Raw genomic sequence first — 8,998 nt, 5'->3', positions numbered from 1 at the left:
TCCTGCAAGGGCCCCACATTACCTGGGACCTTCTTTTTACCCCCTATGTATTTAAAAAAAGACTTCTTATTGTCCTGAATCTGGGAAGCTAGTCCCAGTTCCATCTCTGCCTTGGCCTTCCTAACTACCCCCCTACATCCCCAAGCAACTGCAGAATAGCCCTCCTTGGTGATGATCCCTTCTTTCCATTGGGTGTAGGCCACCTTTTTAGCAAGGAGACATTCCCAGATGCTTTTGGTGAGCCATGGGGGCTTATGCGCCCTTCTGCTCCCTTTCATCCTTGTTGGGATTACCTTCCTTTGGGCTTGGAGGATCATTTCCTTGAGGAGCAACCACTCTCCTTGGACACCTGTCTCCCCTCCCCTCCGGGACCTCAGGGCTTTCCCAACTATCCTCCTTAGCTCACTGAAATTTGCCCTCCTAAAATCCAGGGCCGCTGCCTTACTGCATGCCTTTGCCACCTTGCACTGGATGGTGAATTCCAGCAGGCGATGATCACTGTCGCCCAGGTGGTCAAGCACCCACAGCCCCCTCACCAGGTCATCACCCATGGCCAGCACTAGGTCCAACAAGGCGTCCCCCCTGGTGGGGCTGTGCTTGTTGGATCTAACATGCTCAGTTTGGCCCAAACCAGCACTCACTAAAGTCAGCAAGGAGTTCTGCTATTAGCTTCAGTGGGAACAAGATGAGTTTATTTTTTAACTGATTTTGGCAGCTCAAAACTGAGAGCTGCTATTCAGTATCAGGACACGCATACTCAGAGCAGCAGCCATGTAAGCTTCCTTTGTACCATGTGTACTCCCATCCTGCTCTGGGATCTTCTGACATTATCAGCATGGGTCCAGATAAGTAACAGGCTTTCTTCTTGTTTTTCTTTTATCATGCATGCCTGTCTATCAAAAATTAGCTTCAGAAAGCCCTTGTGAAAGCTTCTTTCACAAGTGCTTAAGGAAGCTTTTGGGGGCGATCAGCATTTGTTCTCCATTGACTTGGTCTCCTGATTTCCTTCTCATACTCTTCTCCACTGGGCCTGTTAGAAGACATTTCTGTTCCCTAATCAACTCATGGGCAGGTTTGTCCTTGCTTTTGAGATGAACAGAAATAGGAATAGGCCCAAATTTTCAAAAGTGGGCTCAGCACTTTATGTAAAACATGCCCAAGGTGTCTCACATTGGACATCCAAACTTAGAAAGCACTTGAAAATGCTTGGCTGTCATGTGTCTGTTCCTTGGTATCTGCATCTCTACAACAAGGATAATCATACTTATCTGTACAAAGTACTTTGGGAGCTACTTATTATTTATTATTTGTATTACAGTACCACCTCCGGCCCCACTGTGCTAAGCACTGTACAAACATATAACACAGAAAGAGTCAGTGTGGTAAGTTTTTATTGTTATTCTTTGGGGCTGGGATTTCAAAGGACGTAAGGAAGTTTGGCACCCAGCTTCCCAGGATGTGGATGACTGACCCCCTTAGGTTCCTGTGAAAATTCCACCATTGTTTTTTCCAGAGGTTTTCAGATATTATGTCTCAGCCAAGACCCACTTTAAAAAATATCTCTGGCTATTTTAATCTGTAGGAGTGAAAAGAAAAATGTAATGATACTGTCCTCAGACAAAGTCTAACTTCTTTACAATTGAATTTAGAAGGAAGATCATTTCCAGTTTCAATGGTAAGTTAATAGAATCATAGAGGTTAGAGATGGAAAAGATTTATTAGGCTATTGAATGTCTCCCCTCCCCTGCCACATACACGCATCCTTGAAGACTTGTTCCCTATTGCATATTCCCAAGTGCTGTGTATAGTCTGGTTTTAAATTAGGAAAAGAATAGAGCTCCCTGTCCTTTGTACTTTCAAAATTAAAATGGCAAACTGAAATTTGTCTATATACAGTTATGAATTAAGTTGGGTCCTGGAGACTATGTATGTTTGTCTGTGTCAGACTGCCGACTCCATTTTGAGTATTGGACTTGTTTGTCTTCTTTCTTGCCTGCTTATTTCTATGTTGGATCAAAATTCCAAGCATTGACTAGGGGCTAACAGTGGAGGTTTGTTAAACTTTGATGATCTTCTATTTTTATGGAAGCACTTTTTGGAGAAAGATTTGGCTACCTTCCAGAACAACAGGTCTTCCCAGGTGGGTGGGTAACTAAGCAACACATCTCCTGGTGAGAGACTTTCATTACCTGAAGAAGTTGATGAAAGGGTCACCTGGCAAAGGTGGCTGGAAGTTTTAAAGAATGCATCTCTTACTGACCTTTTCAGAGAGGAACAAATTGGCAAGAGAGATGCTACGATGCAGAGGAAAAGTCATATGCAGGAAGGCTTGAGGAGAGGAAGGAACTGGACTCTGTAGTGATCACTGGGTTCTGTAAACTCAGGCATAATCAAATGAGAACAAATAAGAGGAAGTTTTAATTGTAAAGCAATAAACAGTCTTCTGCAGTCCTTTAGTCTCTCTGACTCAGTGACATGAGGGACCATCTCCCAACTCCCCATCTCTATATTGGAGCTTTTCCAAATTACAACTTCTATCACTACGGGCTACCTTAAAAATTCTTACCTAAGACCAATAAACACTCCATAATGATGAGGAGACAGACACTTGCTAGCTAATGTAAAAACTAATAGTGTTACAAACTTTTGTAAAGCCATAATGCCACGTTTTGCCTCTCACATGTTTCCAGAGATAAATTAGATTGCCCACCAGGCTTCTTCTTTTCTCATATACTTCATTTCCTTCCCTCTCTACATAATATTAATGTGGCAGAGCCACACAACTGCTTTATTATTGACGCTTGCCAGGTCTTCATCCTGGATACATGGGTGTACTGCATACATGAGTACATGGTCAGCAGTCTGTGATGCATCACCACATTCACATATTGGACTATCCTTTAAGCCAATATTATAGTGTGTGACATTAAAACATCCAGCTCCAGAGCCAATCCTATTTAGTTTAGTCCATAAGTTGCAGGGAAGCTCATACCTGGGTGGATAGGGTGTTAGGTTGCTTATGAAGCACGTGAGACAAGATCAGTCTCATTCCACTTTTTGTGGTGCTGTTCAAATGCCCACAGAGCACTGCTCCCATCTCCACACTGTTGCAACAGTACCTGCACCTCCCGTCTGAATGATTTTCTCAGCTGACGAGTCTGATTTCTTTCTCAACTTTAGTCACTTATGTACTGATACTGGTTACTCTAAGACCTTGTAAAGCTTATGCTCCTGGTTTTATTGGGCACACTGAGGAAGGCCAGGAGTTGATTTCTGTCTTCTTAGTTAGGGAGGTAGTGTCCCTGATAGTACTGGCAACATATTGACAGGTGTATATGTTACCCACCCCATCACTATTCTCATTGCTGAATTAAAAACAACATCAACTTTGCTGGTGTGGCTACTGCACTCCGAAACTTGACAGCAATATTCAGCAGGTTCATATACTAGTGCAAGTGTTGATGTCCTTAGAATGGTGAAATTCGCTCCTCAGGTTGTTCCTGCCAGTCATCTTATAGCACTAATGTGAGAGTTGACTATCTTAGATGTTTTCAGTAGATGTAGATCCAGAGTTACTACTGGGTTATCTGTGAAGGGAAGTTCATTACCATTCAGGTCAATCTTGATCCTCTTATGTGCCATAGCGTTACAGAGGTGGAGTAGATGCAGTGGTTTTTGTTTGACTGAGCTTGAGACTCCACTGATGCAGGTAAGAGGCTACTGTATTCATATCCTGAGACAAGGCAGATTATATTTTTAGGATGGACACATCAAAGGTGGACAGGGCCAAGTCATCTGCATAGGCATACTTTTTAGCTGTGGTGGGTAGAATGTCAGCTACATAGATGTTAAAAATGGTTGGTGCCAGAACTGATCCTTGTGGTAACTCATTATGTAGATGCTTGTATCTGCTTCTATCTCCTCCACTGGTGGCAAGGATGAAGGATGCTTGATATTCTATTAGAGATAAAGGCCACCATTCTCCTATCTGAGATCATCTCTCCCACCAGGCTGAAGCGCTAGGAAAGGATCGGGCAATGAGGGAGACTAGGGGCAGTACTCAAATGGCATAGGCCAGGGGCCAGCAGCCTGTGGCCCATGGACTTGGAGCTTCAGCCATGGTCACCACTGTGGGGAGAGGTGGTGGCAGCAGTCATTTTCCCCAGGCCCCCATGGGGCAAATCCTTGGCCAAGGCTAGGCCCTGGCTCCTGCCTGCCTGCAACTGACCCAAACTGGGTCACTCAGCCTGCAGTCTAAAAAGGTTGATAATCACTGGCCTAGGCAGTTAGACCATGGGTGCCAATCCTCAGAAGAAGATGCTAGAGAAAGAATGTGTAGCCTGCGTGTGTGTCTAGAGACTCAGGGCAGGCCCTCAGCTCTGCAGAAACCCTGAACACAGGCCCAGCCTTTGGAGCCAAAGCAACAGTTTGCTGAATATCCAGCAGAAGGAGGTTTATCAGTGTTGTGACACTGTGTTAGGAATGTTTAACAGAAGATCTACCATCAGTGATAGAGTGGGGTTGTTATACACTGTTAGAAAGGCACTGCATTTTAGCTGAGATGTTATTCTTAAAGCCATTGTGTATCTATCATGTAACCCAGGTACACGGTGCTGCCTGTGGCCACCACCGAATAGCGGGATCCTAGGGTGCCTGGTAGCCAGTGACCTTGCCCAACACTTCTACTGACTGCAGCAGGTTCCTCAAGAAAAGGGTCTCTCTGTACAGAGGATGAGCCTTGCAAACAGGGTTAACTATATACAGGATTTAATTATACACAATATCAATTACAAATAATCAAATAGGTTTAACTCATAAAGGCTATTGAAGAGAACATAAAATACACACCCACAACCCAGTAATGATAGTCACAACATATAACCTTTCCTTTGAGTACCCATAACCTAAAAGGAGAATACTAATCACAGATAGATATTAATGCACCAACATTGAACCACTGAGTTACAGACTTATAGGCTTGCCCCTACTTACGTATGCATCCAATCAATATACAAGGATGAATGATGGCATCCAATTTATACACAAGGATGAATGATGGCTCTCTGCACATTTAACAGCCTGGGGCAATGCCTGAGCATGGGCGGGTCCTCTTTGCCTTGGGTCCCTCTGTGCTTGCATCAGGCATCACACGGTGCCTGCCGTCACTCCCTCCTGGTGTCTCCACAATACACTTCTTTCCCCTGATCTGCTCCCCCGACACAGCAGGCCACAGGGTCTCAGCTGCTGGCTTGGGCAGTCAACTTGGCCAGTATACACACCCCACCAGGCACTTGGAAGAGGGCTTTGTCACCTCCTTGTCCTGGCTTTCTACAGGATGCCTCCTCCCAGGTAAGTAGGGTCTAGCATCTTCTAAACTCTGCCTTTCCCCACCACGAACCAGGTGGCCACTCCGGCTCCCGGCAGCCTGTGTTCCACCTCCTTCAACCCCGCACGCAGGCAGACTGGGTCCGTCTGCCTCCTGCTCCATTCACGCTCCTCCCGTGCAGGGCTTGTGGGCTGTTAGGCCGCAGCACAGCTCTCCTCCTCGTTCCAGGAAGGACGTGGGCTCAGACGTCTCCCCGAGCCGGCAGCAACTCTCTCCATGGCTCTGCAGGTTCCAGGGGAGCACCACCGCAGCCAGGCTCCCTCCAGCCTTCAGCTGGCGGGGTGAGCCGTTTCTCTGTCTTGCGGGGGCGGAGGGGAACCGTGTTATGAAGGACCTCCCTAGCCAATCCCCCACAGGGATTTCTTCTGGAGGCTTCCACAATGGCCCCTGTTCCTTTTTTCCTCACAGAATGGGTCCCCCCAGGCAGGCTTCTTCCGCCCATACTATGGTGCCTTCACTGAGACAAACATCCTGCTTTTGCAGCACATTTTCTCCAGAGGGGTGGCCTTCCCATGCTGCTGCCCAGCTGCACTCTGCATGAGACGCTCCCCCTTGAGGTGATCATAGTCTTACTGCTTCTTACAGTCATTTTGCTCACCTTGGAAAGGAAGGAAGGAAAAGTGCTATGTGTCTGGAAGTTCATCCAGGTGGCATATGCAGCCAGGCATCCATTTTCTGTGCCACTTGCCCCAGATGGAGCTGAGAAGCAGGTTTCATATTCCACCTCTCTGAACTGGTTTTCCTGACACAAGCTTCATGCAATACGTTTGCAACTTGTAAGTAACATATTTGCATGGTTCCCACTTGCTTCTGGAGAGAGGGAGAGGCAGGATTATCTCACTGAATTGCTAACATTTTTGTAACGGGCACAGCTACCCCAGCAGCAGACATGATATCAGATAGCAAGGTTGACAGAGAGCCAGGCCAGAGATTTAATTTTGCAGAGCTATTAGTCCAGCATCCTCTCCTTGTTTTGAGAGATGAATCCTCTTCTCAACTGCTGTCTGGAATACCACGGGCAAGGTAAGCAAAGCATTATGACTTGGGGTTATGGAAAATGGATTGGAGTTGCTTAAAAGCTAAGTCACCCAGGGGCTGAAATCTGTGTGTTCCCAGGGTAACAGTGACACCTGCTGTTCATAAGAAATTCAGCTGGGTGCAGCACTGGGCAGTTAGGAGACTGAGTTAAGTTCCAGAACTGAAAATGTACACAGAGCAAAGGCTGGATTGTCTGCACAACAAGGCGTTTGCCACCCATATGCCCTCATTTGCATCTGGAAAACAGCCCTTGGCTGCAGATATGTGCTGTCAATTATTTTTATTTACTTAGAGCTAGAAAAACATTTTTAAAAGGTCTTTGCCATACATTGAAAATGAGCATAAATGCAGGAACTGGATGGAGACTACTTTAAAAATGTAGCCTTAAAGCTTTAATGAAGTACCAACTGATAAAAGCTTTTCTATATTATTTTTAAAGCTTCACTTTATGAATAAAATGGATTTTAATATTGAAAGAAATTCCCCTCAAGAGGAGCTCACCTAAACCCTGAGTGCCAGAGAATCTTGATAAGCACAGTATATCGGCAGTTAGTCACTCCTGGAAAAGGCGGAGTCCCTTCCACCACAGGCAGGACTAACTGCACCCTGCCAATGGATGGAGATTGATCCCCAGTGACAATGAAAGCGTGCAGAAGGTTTCCGTTATCTCGGCTTGTTGGGAGTTGGCACCATCGCTTTTTTAAGCATTTTTTTTCTAAGTGAACATAGCATTGGCAAAACTTTGCCAGGTGCAAAGTCGACCTATCTGGGGACTAACACCCAGAGTCTAGGGCAGGTACAGCCCAGGCTGCTGGTAAGTAACCTCCCACACTCCATCCTACCAAAGTACCTGAGCCCTGACTTGCCAGGATCAGGAGAGAATTACTACCATTAAGCCCCTGAGTTTTCTGCTGACTGAAACAGGCAATATAGATCAAGTTGTGATAATTGATGTTAACACCTGTCCCTGGGGAAATAGGCTTAGGTTACCAAATCGTTCTGGGTGGGAAGTGAACAGCTGCACAGTGTGACAGCCACTTTCTATCAATTCCTGCTTGCAATTTCAGATAGGTAGCACAAAGGGAGGGAAGTGCTCTTTGCTAGAACAACCCCGAGTACTCCTTTGTGATAAAAGTCAGCCCAGAGCAGACGGTCTGTATGAGGCCTTTGTTCAATTTAGCCCCCTAAACCACCACATTTGTTGGGCTTACATAGTGCCTAGGTCTTTTACAGCAGTGAATTTCGCCCTTGGGGAACCAAAGCCATTATCCAGCAAAGCAACGTTGTATTTTGTTTTTATTCCATCTGACGTTATGTAGCTGAGATTGCTACTTGTCTGGATACACAAGAAACAGGCTGATGTTTTGTGGTGCAAACTATAATTCACAGGGAACTGAGTGGAGACGACAAATTCACCCAGGCTTTTTACTAGTGACCAGAAGGGGTTTGCAATCAATCAGGTCAGAGCCTAATGAAAACAAGAGCTCATGGAGTGAGAAATGGCTCGGCTCCTTCCTGTCCTCTATTTCAGATTGTCATGGGAATAAGGATGACAAGACAGAATGAAAACATATCAGATGTTGAAACTCAGCCATAACTCATAGTCTGGACAGAGATTATTATGAGAACATTGCACCCAATGCAGACATGCTGTGAAAGCCACAGATGAATCAGTGAAATGGCCACCCAAAATATAAAGGAGTATCACAGACAATTGTAGCTTCTGCACCTGGTCTGCACGTGAGGACAGTTAGCTATCTGGTTGTAGCAGAAGGGCTTTTATTCCAGCCTACAGAAAGCTTAGAATCCACCTTTGGAAAAAAAAATGTGTGACAGTTCCTCCCAACCCAAGGCAAACATCCCAGCTTTTGTTATAAACTCAGAAAAACTTCAGTACTATTTGCTAATCTCCTCAGCAAATTCAGCAAACTATGTTACAATTCCTGTTTTAGCCAGGTAAATGCCTCTTCCCCTGCCCTGGATTGGCCACTGCTGGCTTCTGCGAGCGGTAACTACTTGCCACCGGCCCCCCCACCGCCAACACTGCTGTCAGCGTCGGCAGGCAGTCCCCAGCTTGCCACTCACCACCCCCTCGTCCTCTGCCGCTGACACCACTACTGGCATCTGCAGGCAGTCGCCACTCACCATTCACCACCATGGTGCCCCCCAGTCTCAGGAGGCACCAGTCGTTCATGGATGTGACATCTTTTATTAGACTAGCTGAGTAGTTGGAAAAAAGTTCTTAGCAAACTTTTGGGCACAGTCACCCTTCTTCAGGTATAGGAAGTCTCTGCTGGTCTGAGACTCCAAGGAATGAGAGAAGCTAAAAGTGTGGCAGGATGTCAGTGAGACTATAAATAGGTATTTTCATAGTAGGGTCGGAAGGGACCTGAGCAGATCATCTAGTCCGACCCCCTGCCATGGCAGGAAAGAGTACTGGGGTCAAACGACCCCAGCAAGGTGTTCATCTAGCCTCCTCTTAAAGACCTCCACGGTAGGAGCCAGCACCACTTCACTTGGAAGTTGGTTCCAGATCCTAGCCGCCCTGACAGTGAAGTCGCGCCTCCTGATGTC

The 8,998-nt window shown here is 46.1% G+C and overlaps 1 protein-coding gene across 2 annotated transcripts in view; it reads left to right on the top strand.

Annotated features, from left to right (window-relative positions):
- RALY (RALY heterogeneous nuclear ribonucleoprotein) overlaps window positions 1-8,998 on the top strand; it is a 591,199-nt gene that overhangs the window by 473,203 nt on the left and 108,998 nt on the right. The window contains exon 1 of one of the 2 annotated variants that reach the window (XM_019513100.1): window positions 5,098-5,349. The exons of the other annotated variant lie outside the window; for it this stretch is intronic. The gene's annotated coding sequence lies outside the window, so the exon portion shown is untranslated. Of the gene's footprint in view, window positions 1-5,097; window positions 5,350-8,998 lie in introns of those variants that run through there. 2 annotated transcript variants of the gene reach the window in all.

The sequence above is a fragment of the Gavialis gangeticus genome, unplaced genomic scaffold, assembly GCF_001723915.1.
Source record: "Gavialis gangeticus isolate Ggan-Ray unplaced genomic scaffold, GavGan_comp1, whole genome shotgun sequence".
NCBI classification, from domain to species: domain Eukaryota; kingdom Metazoa; phylum Chordata; order Crocodylia; family Gavialidae; genus Gavialis; species Gavialis gangeticus.
This window is presented reverse-complemented; position numbering and strand designations above follow the sequence as displayed.